Raw genomic sequence first — 10,343 nt, 5'->3', positions numbered from 1 at the left:
CATCATTATTTCAGTGCGGCTGTTTTATGCGCACCATCACCCAACCATCTGCAGCTCCTCAAGAGAGAAAGTCTACGCCAGCATTTAGGCTTTCAGGTCTTTATATAGGGGGATTTGAACCGTCAAGAATGGGGTAATTGTGCTGGAGCTATGGTTTTTGATTAACAATCGGTCATCATTACATGATGGGGTGCAAAGCCTTTTCTCTAATTCTTGACGTGTTAATAAAGCTATCCATGAAAGATAAAAGAGGGCAATCATTCTTCAAATCACCTTGTCCTGATCCAACATTTCAGTCATCATTTTTAAAGTGTGAGTGTTCAAATAAAACTGTGAAGTGGTATTAAAGCTCAAATATACAGCACAGACTGGACAGATCAGATTAAAACTGTCATATGTCACAGCAATTTCAGCAAATGGGATAACCATTTCATGGGCAAGAAAGATCACATGTGCCTGAGGGAATGAACAAAGTATCGCATCAAGCTTGCACAAGTTCCCTGTCAGGATTTACCCACCCTGAGGGCATTTATCTCCTCTGTAGGTAGAGCAGGCATAATGTGGACTCTTAAGACATGGCGATGAGTGAGTCACAATATGGTCTGCATCTGCCTGTGAGGGTGTTACCACTTCGATCCAGCTAGCATCTCTCCCTATAATAGAACATAGCAGATAAAGCATGAAAGATGTCAATATCTTTGTCTAGCAGGGTGGGAGCCAAAGAAAAGCCACTCCTCTCTTCTAAATGATGATTTAACATTTCAGAGTGCCAAGGGAAAAAATATTTTTTTGAATGTTAGACTGTAAGGCAATGATTAATTGTAGAATACCTGAGGGGAAGGTCAAGCTGAAAAGCTGCCGCTTTGTGGAACATTTATCACAACACATGAGGCTTTGCACTCTAGTTGAGTAGTTTGAAGATACTGAGGTACTGCCCTTTCAATGGAATCATTTATTGTGTAATAACAAACTAAAGAAACACACATTTTTACCAGAATTAATGGAGTTATTGAAACAATGAATCCAGAGGGAGGCATCTGCCTTTGTGGTATAAACCTCCAGTATTTCACAAAGACAGATGAACAAAGAGGAGTTGGCTTTAGGTGTGGGGCTATCCGCACCTCCAGAACAGAAGAAACCTGCAAAGCACAGACCTAACACAAGGAAGTATTAGAAAACAAACATGGAATGATTATCCATCCAATTTTACGTAATATTAGCTGATCATTTCATGATTTATTATTTAATATCCAGAAAAAAATCATTGATGTGGGCCTAGAACCTGAACTTGTATTTGGTCACGATATACATCTGAAAATGTTGTGAATTTTACATAGTTGCTAATCTATTGAGCAATGACAAGCCTGACTGGCCCTGACCAATGGTAAACCTGATGAAAACCCCCACCTGTGGGCTGTGAGCCTCCAGAACTGAGGCAGTACTTCCCTGGGGGGCAACGGTGGCAGTGGGAGGGGGAAGAAGCGCCACGCTCTGGGAGGAAACTGCCAACAGGACAGGGATTGGGTAACCCACTACCCTGAGGACAGAAGTGACCCATGGGACAAATATCTCCATAAGGCTGGGAGACAGGGGCAGGCTCAGTGGACCCCAGGGAACAAAAATGTCCTGTGGTAGACAATGCGGTTAGACATCTCAGTCAGAAAACTGTAATATTCAGGGGAAACAGTGTAAAATACCGGAGAGGAAAATACACTTTTATAGCTCAATTCTCTGACACCATGGTGATTCTGGACTTTCAGACCTGGGTTGCAGGGTCCAGACGGCTCTATCAGGGCACTGCTGTTACAGAAGTATCCAGAGGGGCAGGGGGAGCAGTCAGTCAGAGATGTCCTGCCAGCTGATGGACTGAGACTGCCCATCGGACACGGAGTTGGCACAGATGAACCCTCCGTACAGTAGAAACCTGGCCAAGGTGATGCATGTAAGCATCGGTTCACCCCTGTTTTTTGCATACAGTTTATACATTTGAGTGTGAGCTTTTTAAATAACCTGGTGGGCAGGTGTTACAAGTGGACTCTCCTGATGACGATTGAAAAGTGCCTGGGCTGCAGGCGGCTGGCTCAGCACTACCATGTGGGCAGGAATGGCCAGGTGGGCACAGACATCCTGTGACACAGATTAAGAAAAGTTCAAACTTCCATCTGGTCCCTCCTACAATGAAATTAAAACAAGAGTAATGTGAATAATGTGATATATCCTTTTAAATACATTTATTTGGCAAGAAATTATAGCTGCTGTATATAACCATGCTCCATGCGGTACAATGGAAATAAAGGAATGAAGAAGAGAGTGACTCTGTATGAGCAGTATTCGTCCTGTACAAATATCCTGTGGGAGGCAAGGAGAAGAGAAAGCAGGTTCAGCAGCAAGTGCCCTGCCTCTGACAGCAACTCTTTGTAGGTTCTGGGTCATTTCATGCTCAAATTAGCAAAACGTCTTCTCGATGAAAGGTGAAGGGGGGTCGAGGATGCCTTTCAGAGAATCTCTAGGTGTGCATGTTTTATAAGAGGAGGAGGAAAGCACACCTGAGTCACAGAATCTCCTCGAAGGTAGAGTAAGATTTGTAAAGTTATTGATGAGTTCTGCTACACATCTACAGAACCAGTTACTGAACCAGGTACATATTCTAAATTTGGGGAGCACACAAACAATAAAATTCTTCATAGATTTTAAAAGGTCCCATTATATGTTCACTTGCAGGCTCATACTTGTATTTTGGGTTTCTAAAAAGCCAACTCTGCTCTGATTGGTCAGCATTTGTAACATCACAACTGTACAGAAGTCCTGGCAGCTAATTTAAAGGCACAGTTTCTGTATAAGGGCTGTATGTATTTCTCTGTGGATTGAGATACTTTCACAGTATTTATATAGCACCTTGACCTGCTTTATAATTAAAAAGACATCTTACATTTTACAACAAGGGACCTTAAATGTAACGTAATACAGTTACAATCACTGCTACAAAGGTTAGTCCTATAGGCTTACATGCCTTAACAGAAAAATTATTTCAAAGAAAACATTCTAATTTCAAACTTACTGCATCAACAAAAAGGAAACGTAGTGGTAAGTTGAAACTGACCAAAAGAGATAGGACAAAGTGGCTATCCAATGAAAGCCAGGTATCTCCAGTGTTGTTGTTTTTAAACTTAAGGATTTAGTGTTCCTTCTCCACAACTAGTAAACAACAACCACCTGGATGATCAGATAAAACAATGTCAGAAACCTAAAAACAGTGCTGTTCTTGTTATTTCAAAGTTACATGGTTTTTCACAAAAGAAGAGAGATGCAATATGGAGCATGATGATGCTGCAAATTGCTACTACAATCCGAAATTGTGTTTGTAATTTGATTCACTTTATTTCAAAGTACAACCATTTTTGTGAAGAGTACTTTCCCTCTCCCCTTTTAGTGAGAATGTAACATGATTCATATGTACAGCTGCACCATGGCACAACCTTTTACAGTGAGAATTGTGAGCAAAGCCTGGTCATATGAGCATAACTATTCAGAAACCAGACTCACTACATGTTTAGACATTGTGTTATAAAAAATGATGCAGTTCAGGGCTACCGTGGTTCAACCTGAGCTGACCCCTGATGATGTGTAATGTACCTGGCTGATGTCCAGACACTGATCCTGGTGGACAGAACCACCCTGGAGGACAGACGAGGTCGGCAGAGGTCTGAGCCCATGAGGGGCAGTAAGAACCTGGGTAACAAGCTTCACAGTCAGCTTCAGACTCAGCCGCAGTCCTCCCCAAGAAAGTGCCTATATAGAGAATACAAATTATCATGTAAGCAAAAATAACGTCCTCTTTACTGTTTTCACACACACAAACACATGCACGCACGCACGCACACACACAGTGTGTACGTAATTTTTTCACTTACGTAAGTAGCTAGCTGAACCGTTATGGCAGTTTTATTTGGCTCCCATTAGGTTTTACAACCACCTCTAAAGTTCTGTATACATTAAGCCATTATATTGTACCTCTGGGAGCTTTATTGTACTGTGCCCTACCTTTGGAGGCAGTGCAATAAAAAGCAAGACAAGGGATGTATATTCTTCTGTTTAACAGAATATTCATAATACATGGTAACAGACATTATTTCCACTTTCAGAGCTCTGTCCGGATATGTTGTGGTTTTTACCTGGAGGACAAGGGCTTGGCTTTGAACTCCCTTTAGGACAATAGTGGCCTGCAGGACACAAACCACCCTGGAAACGACCCTGGGTTGAATCGCCAGGAAATGGGGAGGGTGATGTGGTATCTCCTGTAACTGAGACAATAGACCTTTATTGGATGTCATTACTCATCAGGTTAGTGAGTGAATAAAAAGGCCAGAGCCATTTTCTGCAGTCCCAGGGAGACTACCAAGAGAAAGCAGTGGGGACTGGTATATGTCTGTGGTTACCTCCAGCACTGTGGAGTCAAAGATCATGAAAATAGTTGAGAGACAATGGTCCACAGAACAGTATTAGTAGTATTTCAGGCTTGTGTCAGATTAGCCTGCTGTATAATACAAATACCATTTTCTAAAATAACCAGTTAACACTACATAAATTGGAAGAAGAATCAGACTGGTACCTGTGGTATTATCCCAAGGTGTGGCTGTTCTGGACCCTTCTACGCAGTAGAAGCCTGGGTTGCAGTGTCCTGATGGGGAGGAGAGGCCAACCTCAGCGCAGTAATGGCCAGGCAAACAGGACTGGCATACTTCTATAGAGGCTGCCCCTGGAACAACGGAAATACAAATCCTATGTTTCATCTGAGTGTTTTTTTTAAATGATAGGGGTCAATTGAAATAATTCCCCTATACTTGTTTTCAAAAAATTGTTTTCTGATGAAGGAGGATGGGACATTATTTCAAAAAACAAATGCTAATAATTTCAATTAAGTCAGCCCATTATAATCAAATGTCACCAACAGTGTAAAGTATAATTATTCAGTTTTATCTGTCACCGTCTATGGAGCTGAAGGTTCCTGAAGGGCAGGGAACCATATAGTTGGTACCCTGAGGGCAATAGGACCCTGCAGAGCAGCGGCCTCCTGTCGGGCCCTCCTCTGGCTGGGCAGATACAGACCCGTGGATACAGAGGTAGCTAGGGGAAGCAAGATGATGAAGACAGAAGCAATGGGGAGGGGAATACAAGATGGATGTAGGAAGTGATAGATGAGAAAGACAGGGAGAGACAGAGCATGAGGGAGGTTTAATTATAGACAGGGGAGACAGGGGAGACAGAATTAAACAGAAACACGATGTCATATCTCTCATAGTCTATCTGTGAATATGGTGAAGTATGTGTTCAGTTTGCCTGTCTTTACCCAGGAGAGCAGACCCCAGTGGGAGCAGACAGTCCAGAGGAACTGCAATATCTCCCTGAAGGGCAGAGCTCACAGCCTGACTTATTGGACAATCCCATCTGCCTGCTGAAGGCACCAGCTGGGCATGGGAATGCTACACCAGACTGCATTCCTGTAGATAAATAGTGTATAATATCTACAGATGGTCCAGGACTAAACATCACAGAACATTTTGTGAAGGCTGTCCTTATATTAATTATGTGGTATAATGGCCATTTGCATAATTAGAAAGCCATTTACTGTTACAGCCACTTAATCCAGAGTGCACACTATTTTGTGTAAATTGAACCTGCCCTGTCAAAGATGAATTTCTGTCACTTGTGACAGACAATAACCTTTTTCTTATCTTATCTTATCTTATCTTATTCAACAACATTTTTCATGCAATATAACACATTTGTAGTTAAATATCAATCTCACTGAGCCTGCAGCACCACTTTTCTGATAACATGATCTGATGACATTGTCCATTTGGCAAGAGTGTGTTAAATATCTGCACTATTGTATCCTACCTGGTGGGCAATAGTGTCCTTTAGGACACAGCGTGGGGCTGTGAGTACCAGACACATGCCTAGTGTCATCATCCACTGAGCCAGCGCAGTAAAATCCAGCTGGGCATTTAATACACTCTGCCTGTGGAGGTGTACATTATGCACATAATTTTTTTCCTACACAGGTTAAATACAAAGTTATGACTACAGATGTTCACAAATAAAAACAGACATGAACACTGAACTATAAAATGTATACAGTACACACAGATGTTGAAGTTGCTATCAGGAGAACTGTAACTTCCCCCAGAATGTAAAAATAACAAAGCCTCATAATACGTTAAAACCCATCTTTCTAGTCAACAACTCTATTTTATATACAGTTTTAGAGTGAGCCATAGTTTTAGTCCAGTATATCAAGCCATATATATCAAGACAGCAGTGCAGTTACTGTACTGTGGGTTATTCTGATTGCATTTTATAGTACATGCAGGTGGCCTTTGGGATTTTAGGACATAATCACAATATTAGCAGACAAACCTCATCTTCCTCACCTGTCCGGGTAAATCCTGGTAGGTCCCTGGTAAACAGGTTACCTGTCTATCAGATCCAGGTGGGCACATGTTTCCAGGTGAGCAGGGTATAGAGGCCTGCTGGCCACTGCTTGCTCTACCTGGACAGTAAGAGCCAGCTGGACAGCTATGAGATGGGAAAGAGAGCCCTCTGGTGACACACATTAAACCTACAAAACATAAGGAACACTGTTAAGAACACACCGTATGAAGAGATTATCCCCGATTAATCAAGTTATGTTATGGGAGCTTTATCTACTGGCAGATAAAAGACACATAATTAAACACTAATGTATGCAGAACAAATGAGTTACAACCTGGAGGACAAGGCAGGCAGTCAGAGAGATAACTGTTTCTGGTTGTGTTGCTGTAATGTCCTATGGGACAAGGCAGTGGTGCTGAGGAGCCCTGGGGACAGTAATGACCTTCAGGACATCTGTCACCTGTCGTCCCTCCATCCTCTGGTGTGGGTGACCAGGATCCAGAGAGGCAGTAGTACCCAGCGCTACACTGGCCTGATGCAACACCCTTCCCAGGGGACGAACAGAAGGAGCCTAGTTTGATAGCGAAAAAAAAAAAGATTATAAATTGAGTGGAATGGGAAATTTCCCTGAATAACCCAGCAAAACAGAAAATGTATAACAGGCTCTGCATACTGTTTTAATCCCAGATACAATTTACAATTTTTTTGATTATTTTGCTGCTTTTTATATATATTTTTCAACAACTGCTCTCTGAAGTATACTGATTTGTTAATACAGTTTATTTACCATTCACTTTCAAGGTCGACCGAATCTCTGAGCCAAGTATTTAACCTTAAGGAAACTCATAATCATTAGCAGTAAATGGTGGGTGACCTGGAGGGCAGGGCATGCAGTCCTGGGGTTGTGCCATTCGAGTGTGGGGGTTGATGGATCCAGCTGGACACGGATACTGGTGTTTGGACCACGTCCCGGACGGGCAGTAATGACCCACTGGACACTCATAAGTCCTTGACAGAGAGTCATTACGTCTGCCAGGACAATAAAAACTATCCAGACAAAACAAGGATGGAATAATTTAGTTCCTGGCTGCTGCTGATGGCAATGAGGCATGAATATACTTGTGTCTGGGTTTGTATATATTTATGCAAAGCGGGGACAAAAATCATTGATGCGTTTAATCAAAAGCATTGTATGGTTACAGTTTTTTTCATAATCCATCATGTTTATGTGAGAATGTCTAAATGTTTACAACAACAGTGACTGTACTATATGTGGCTGATAAGCGAGTTTACCCCTTGGGACAGGCGCTGCAGCTGGCTCTGCCGTCTTCTGTACTGACGGTTCCCATGGGGCACTGTTGAGGAGCCGCAGAGCCCTCAGAGCAGTAATAACCTGGTTGTGTGAAGACAAGATCATGAAAGAGATGCACACTCAAGCGCACACACAGAGACACGCATGAGCCACAGGGGACAGGGTTCAATTTCCATTGTCAACAAAGCAGCCACTTACGTATGTTTAGCCCTATTAACTTAAAAAAAAGCTTTTCTTTACTTCATTCATATAAACACAGACATGAGGTAACTCTCTTTTCGTTCATGAAGCTGGCGCTGGTGTGATGTAAACTTAATTATGAGCTTCACAATTTCCATTTTCTTTTGTATTCCATACAATGCCATGAAAAGTATAGCTTTTTTCTTCTATTTCTTGTCTAAACAATAACAACGTGATTAGATTATCCCTATGTTTTTTTCAGACAGTAAATGCCTTCATGCATTTTCTTTTGACAGTTTTCCGATACAGATTCTGAGAGATCCGATCACCTTTTGGGCAGGGCCCTCCCCGGCTGTCTCTCAAAGGAGGGTCAGGGCGATATGCACCCCCCAGACAGAAGAATCCTTCCCAGCATTCTCCTGAAGGCGCTGAGAGTCCCACAGCATCACAAAAGTAACCAGGGAGACATGGCTGGCAATCCTCCTGAGAGGAGAAATGAGAGAGACAGAGAGAGGGAGGAAGAGGATGAGAGAAAGACAAAGAGAGGCTGTGAGAAAATGAAAAAAGTGTGTCTCCATGCAAAATCAATTTAGGATTGATATTGATTGGCTGATAGAATAAAAGACAGAAGAGACATTATAAGTTACCGTATATATTGTATAGAGCTGGTGTACTGTAGCAGGACCATGAACTTGTTTTCAAAGTAGTGCTACAGACAACCCACAGTGTTCAATATAAAACAGTAAATATCAAAATACAAATAAGAAGTGAAGCATATAAGACATGACATGAAATAAATGAGTAAATAATGATAAATAAATACAGACAAGATGTAAAACAACTTGTGACATAATCCAATATTTTTTTCTTCAATTCTGCTTCTTTTTACTTTGACATATTTCTTTTTTTGTTTTGTTTTTATGTTCTTTTTTGCACTTCCATTGTTCCCAATGATCCTTTTATTTCATAATGTCACTTTTCATCAAGTCTTGTTCTGTCTATAAAGCCAAATAGGGCAGAGTCAGTTGTGTGACTGGCTGTTACTATAATCTGAAGAAATGTGTACTACATTTTGTCTGTATTGATATTTATATGATTATATATTTCATGTTTGATGAATCACAAAACATTGAGTCAAAGTGACCTGGGAGACTAATTTGGTGAGATTAGAGAATGTTCCACGTGGACAGGGCAGAGGATGTATGGTGGCCTGGGGACAGTAATGACCAGATGGACATGGCCCTCCATCTTCTGGCGAGAGACAGAGAACAAAGCTGCCATTTGTCGACCATCTGATAATACTAATCCTAATAGAGAACAAGTTCTTCAAATAATAAGGCTGAAAATTCAGATTTTTCACATATCAGTTAGAAAAAAAAATGTACAATTATCAGAATATACTATACTGTAGTTCCTGAACATGCAGTAAATGATAAAGATGCTTTTTTTGCCTGCAGCCTGAGAGAAAGGTCGTGGAACGGTGTTTCCATGTGAGCAGTAATATCCTTCCTGACATGGTCCAGTGACAGCTGTGCCGTTTCTGGAAGAACAGTAATGACCACCGTCACACTGCCTGCACTGAGAGACGGACCAGAAGCCGGGGTCAGGACCATACGTTCCCTCTGGACAGAATCCCAAGTCGAATCCAGTTCCTTCTGGACAGTAAAAGCCTGCAGGCCAAAGAATAAACATGAGGAAATGCATAAATAGGAGAAACATTTTTTTAAATTTTATTTATTATGTTATTTCATTGATATTAATTATTTATTATATTTATTTATACATTTATTTTATTTTTATTTATTTTATAATTAGCTATTTTACATGTTAGCTAATTGCAGCAGCTGATCACTGCTGTTTGTTACAGTTGATATGCAGCAAATATTTTGCTTGAAAATTTAATTTTATTAATTGGTTTTAAAAGCACATTGAGCAAACTACACACCTCTAGGGCACAAGTAAAGAGAGCCAGACACACAGTACCAGCCTGGCACACAGGGCTCACACTGAGTAGCATGAGTTATAGTAACATATGTTCCTGGATCACAGGGCACAGGTTGAACAGTTCCCTCTGGGCAGTAGTAACCCTCAGGACAAGGCCCCCCTGTTATTCCATCAGTAGGGGTGGATGTGACAGCTCCCTCCACACAGTAATATCTGCATAAGAAACATGAGAGCATGAAAACTCTATAACAGGATGACAATCACAAGTAAATATTAAGTAATATGAACAAGGAAACAAGTAACATTTATTCATTAAGTTCATCAGAGTTTGGTGTACCCCCCACTGCAGGGTCCACTAGGTTTAGTGAGGCTGGTAGAGTCACAGTAAAATCCCCCCTGACAGGGTTTGCAGTCCTCTTGGATACGCAGACCTGAGCTGTTTGACCAGCTTCCTTCAGGGCAGGCCACAGGAGCT

This window comes from Echiichthys vipera, assembly GCF_963691815.1.
Source record: "Echiichthys vipera genome assembly, chromosome: 5".
NCBI classification, from domain to species: Eukaryota; Metazoa; Chordata; class Actinopteri; order Perciformes; family Trachinidae; genus Echiichthys; species Echiichthys vipera.
This window is presented reverse-complemented; position numbering follows the sequence as displayed.